Below are 5,528 nucleotides of genomic sequence, written 5' to 3' on the forward strand. Positions count from 1 at the left end.
GTAGTATTGAAAAAATAGGAAATGTGCTACCTACATTGAAAGAGTTTACAACTGTGTAGAATAAAACAGAGATTGAGGGCAAGAGGAGAAGGGGATAACGGGATGAGATGGTTGGATGGCATTACTGACTCAATGGACATGAGTTTGAGCAAACTCAAGGAGACAGTGAAGGACTGATGAGCCTGGAGTACTACAGTTCATGGGGTCGCAGAGTCAAATACAACTTAGCAACTGAACAACACCAATAAGAATAAAACAAGTGATATATTTGGCATTTTTATGAAACAACTTTTTGGAGATTACGCAAATAATTATAATAGTTTTCATACCCACCAAAAAAGGTCTAACAAAAGATCTAGCCTATTTTACTTCCTTTAACTTGGTTTCGCAGTTAGGTTATTCCTCAGTACAAATGATGCCCCCTTAGTGTTCTGACCTTTGATTAGCCAATAATCTCTACTGATTGATACTTTGTTTTGCATTTAAAATAATTGTTTCTTTTATTTGAATTTTATTTATTTATTTATTTTTAACATAGCTGATTAACAATATTGTGATAGTTTCAGGTGAACAGTGCAGGGACTCAGCCGTGTGTATACATGTTGTGATTCTCCACCAAGCCCCCCTCCCACCCAGACTGGCACATAACATTGAGCAGGGTTCCCTCTGCTGTGCAATAGGTCTTTGTTGGTTATTTATTTTAAATATAGTAGTGTGTACATGACCTTCCCCAAGTCCTTAACTATCCCACCTCCCTCCCCAACAACCACGAGTTCATTTTCCGTGAGTCTCTTTCTGTTTTGTAAGTAAATTAGTACTTATCATTTCTTTTTAGATTCCACATATAAGGGATGTCGTATGATATTTCTCCTTCTCTGTCTGACTTACTTCACTCAGTGTGACGCTCTGTAGATCCATCCATGTTGCTGCAAATGGCCTTATTTCATTCTTTTTAATGATTAAATAATAATATTCCATTGTGTATACACACACACACACACATCTTTTTTATCCAAATATTTCCTATGGAATACTGTAAAATCTTGATATGCTTTCTGTATCATCAGAATATGATTAAATTTTGCTGAATTTAATTTTTTGTTGTTGTTTAGTTGCTCAGTCATGTCCAATTCTTTGCCACCCATGGACTGTAGCCTGCCAGGCTTCTCTGTCCATGGGATTTCCCCAAGCAAGAATACTGGAGTGGTTGCCACTTCCTTCTCCAGGGAATCTTCCTGACCCAGGGATTGAACCCAAGTGTCCTGCATTGGCAGTGGATTCTTTTTCGCTGAACCACAGGGAAGTAATTTAAACTTTTTATCTTCAGAGTGTAATTTTCTAGAGGTAAGAACCTATGTGTTTTACTTTCTTGCATACCCCAAGCATCATGCTTTGTGCATAAATTGAGACCATATTCCCCCTCAAATTTAAAGGCCTTGTCAGGAATTATTATATACTTATATAAATTTAACAATAGTTATGTGAAATTCAGCAGCTTTAATTATACAAGGAAAAAATAAATTGGAATCTTAGGATTACAATGTCTATATGAAGTAAAAAAATTTCACATTATTACCTAACAAAATGAAATCTAAGTTATTTTCAGGTCTATTAAAACAATATTAGGATTTCCTCTCCCCTAGTTGCTGAAATGCTATATATTGTAAAGGATGTTGAAAGAATGAATAAGTATACAAGGACATGCACTTGCTTCTTTCTAGCATTCAAATTTGTTATTCTTTTTAATACTGGCCAATAATTTCTATAAACTTAAATGTTTCCTATCTCACAGAGTTTGACATTCAAGAGGCACACAGTAAATGTTTTTCAATTAAACTAAAAATTTTAATAAATAAGATAACAGATGAGAACACACACACACACACACACACATACACACAATACCCGACACAAGCCCCAGTGTAGAGAAACCACAATAAAGATGAGTTTCTTGCTCAGCTCCCCAACTCATTCCAAATATTTTTTGTGCTTCATAATTTTACTGCAAGAATCCTTTGTTGAGTTCCTTTGTTTAAAACCTCAAGGTCTTTGACAAAAGTGCCTAGTGATTATAACTGAATGTCCACGAATAATCTTTCACCTAAGGGCCAGTGGCAGGTATAGTGGAATTAGTCAAAATGTGTCATGTCCTACACTTGGTCACTTTTCCCAATATGCTCCAAGATCTGCTAAAACTTTTGTTTCGGTGAACTTTCACTCCAGTGCTGCAAAAGAAATGAAACATGTTGATTGAGAGTCTGCCACAGCATTATAGTTTTTTTTTTCTCTTAAAATACACTTTTTTTTTTTTTCAGGGCTAGCTTAATCCTAGTATGACCTTAGCCATAATTATACTGACTCCATTCACCTTGTACAATTAATTAGATAATTGCATGAATGTGAACATTGTTTTGGCCAGCCTTTCCTCTATATAATTCTGTAGGGGATATCCTCTTCAGCTGCAGTGTATTCTTCTGGGATCTAATTATGATGTCTCTTGAAATCTGGCCTGAGTACAAGAACTCAAGCTGATTTTCCAGGGTGGAGACCATCCAAAAATCCCAATTGGATTCACTGAAATCCAGTTGTAAACATCATATTATTCAACTGCATTGTGATGGAGGAATCCATTGCAATTTTAATTTACACATTAAAATTGAATTGTAAAAGATGTCTTGACTATCCAACTTCTTTTTTAGCAGACCTGAATGTTGACATACTTACTGGGTATTGACTGATGTTTGTAAGGTTGATAGGCCCTATTGTGCTGTTATAAGACAAGGTAATTGCTCTTAGTATAGAGTTACAACACATTGTATAATAGGCTCCAGTCTGTAGGAAGGGCCAACATAGTTAATTTAGAGATTGAAATGATTTCTTCCCAAGGTGAAAGAAACTTGTAATGATGGTCTAAATATCTGAAATACTTGCAAGAAAAGTTGAAGATGCATAAACCATTGCTCTATATTTTGACTGAGTGGAAGAACATAGAAGTACCTGTTAATTTTCATATATTCTTGGCTTGTCTTGTTAAGGCTTCAGGAAGAGACTTTGATGTTGACATGTCAGTGAAGGAGCCACAGTATCCTTCTGGGGGAATTATGTTTTCATGGATTAGAGTTTTTTAACTCACTGAGGACAAACTACCATCATTTCGTAAATTAGTCCCTATCTAAACTTACTTTCCTCTTTAAATGATGGAATATTCACCAGAGAGAGAAGGATGTGGAGAAGTGATGTGTGGAATGAACACATATGGCTACCTGGATTCTGTTTGACTCATTGGAAAAGATCCTGATGCTGGAAAAGATTGAAGGTGGGAGGAGAAGGGGACAACAGAGGATGAGATGGTTGGATAGTATCACGGACTCGATGGGCATGAGTTAGAGCAAGCTCTGGGACTTGGTGATGGACAGAGAAGCCTGGTGTGCTGCAGTCCATGGGGTGGCAAAGAGTCGGACAAGACTCAGCAACTGAACTGACTGAGTGACTGATGTGGTTAGGAGTGGGTATTATTGAGTCAGTCTAGCTGTTTAATTGCAGTTGTATACTTGGTGCTCCAGCTTGGGGTGGAGGCAGCTTCTTGATTTGTTTTTAACCCATGGGTTACTGTAAGAAATTAAAACTTAAAGTCCATTGTCAAGGTTGGCTGACATTGAGTGGAAAAGTTACTACCAGCCAAACTTGCTTAACAGGTTACTGATTTAGTAACCACCATAAGGGTTACAAAACTAGGAAGTCCGGGCAAATGAAGGGAGAATGGGATGCCTAGGATTTTCACGCGGGCTCATTCTGTTGGTGAATTCAAAACATAAAAACAGCAATGGGTGTGCAGGAAAGGAGGAAACAAGATGTCAGGGAGAGGCCAGCCCCTAAAGAGGGCGGGTATAAACCTAGGCGACATCTGGGATGATTGTTCACCCCATAGTACTCAGCCAGTGAGGAACGGGGGAGGGACTTGCATGCTAGAAAATAAATTGCTTGCTATAGGACACTGGGTGTGCCTGTCCCCCAGACACCCCATCTTGCAAGACCATCATTAAAAGTCTCGCTTTCACTGTGCTTCAAGTCTCCAAGTCCATCCCTTAGTTTGGGGCTGGTGAGCATGTTTCTCACAGTTACCTACAACAGTCCCCTGTTTCGCTTTTCCATCCTTCAGTCTGTGTAACAAAATTCCCTCTATTACATTCCCACATTCCTATTTTCTCAGTTGGACCTTGACTGATGAGGATGGGTTTTGTTTTTTTGATGGAGAGAAACAGTGGGAATGAATCAAAGAAGAGAAACAGAGAGCTTATGGATTGATAAGAAATATTTTTTAATGTGTTTAGGGCTTGCCTGTGAGCTGTCACTTTTTTCCTCCTCCTATATCCCAAAGTCACTGCTCACCTGTCATAGTTTGAAGGACCTGAGATGGACATCTGAATTTGTCAGGTCTCCAGTGGTGGTTCTCATTGAGACCCATTTCTGCTCAGTCATTGGACTCCGAGTCAATTCAGTTTTTCTCCAAGAGAATATTGAGTTTGTCCACTGGAGGGCTTCTATATTTTTCTATTAATGCAATACATGGAGAAGGATGAATTCTTAACAGTTCAATATGGGAAATTAAACATTCAGTCCAAGAGAATTTTCTTGTTCCCCCAAAAGCAGCATTTATGAAATTTAGACGTTATTTGGCTTCTCCAACCAAATCATAATATCAATAATTTTTCTGCATATACTTTGAAATTTTCTCCATAAATAAAGCTTCTACTAAAATGACTTCCTTAATATGATGTTAGATGTGATTACTTCAGTGCAAAACCACAGAAAAATAATATTTATATGATCAACACTATAAAGGTAATACTTCAGATACTGTCTGGTCATATGAGTGCTCTGTGGAAAGCAATCCCCATGCTCTTTCCATCTCTGCATTTAAAGAGACCTAAAGAAACCATGCCAGTCTCAGCTTCTTTAACATAAAGGTCATCGATCCTTTGGTAAAGTTTGTTAAAGGATGATTTATTGAATTGGATTGTGACAAAAACATAAATATAACATTCAACAATTTGTCCTGCTTATGCTAATAAAAACCTGGAATAATTGTATGTCTTTTTAAAATCCAGATTTTCTGTGGTTTTAAAGCATAAACAGTATTAAAACATTCAGTCATTTAAAAGACAATCCAATGTGAAACATTTTGTGGAGGTTGGAGACCAGTAGGCTAAGATGGGTGTTGTACCTATCCCAGGGAGCTGGCTCATTTCTCTGAGAAAATCTTAAATTATTGATTGCCTGCCATTTATGGCATTCATGTTTCATATCAAAAAAAACCTCAGGTTAAATGGAACTCACATGACCTAGGACTGACTTCATGAACACCTTTACATGAATTAGAATTAGGATGTGTAAAGCCAAGCAGAGGCAACCAAGTGAATACCAGAGCTTTCTTTGGCTCACAGAAGGATTTGGACAGCCAGAGGCATTAATACTCTGTGGGCATCCATACATGAAAAGCCTTATGTAAGTGTCAGGTGCCAAGGTGG

This window comes from Bos indicus x Bos taurus, chromosome 20 (genome assembly GCF_003369695.1).
Source record: "Bos indicus x Bos taurus breed Angus x Brahman F1 hybrid chromosome 20, Bos_hybrid_MaternalHap_v2.0, whole genome shotgun sequence".
NCBI lineage: Eukaryota > Metazoa > Chordata > Mammalia > Artiodactyla > Bovidae > Bos > Bos indicus x Bos taurus.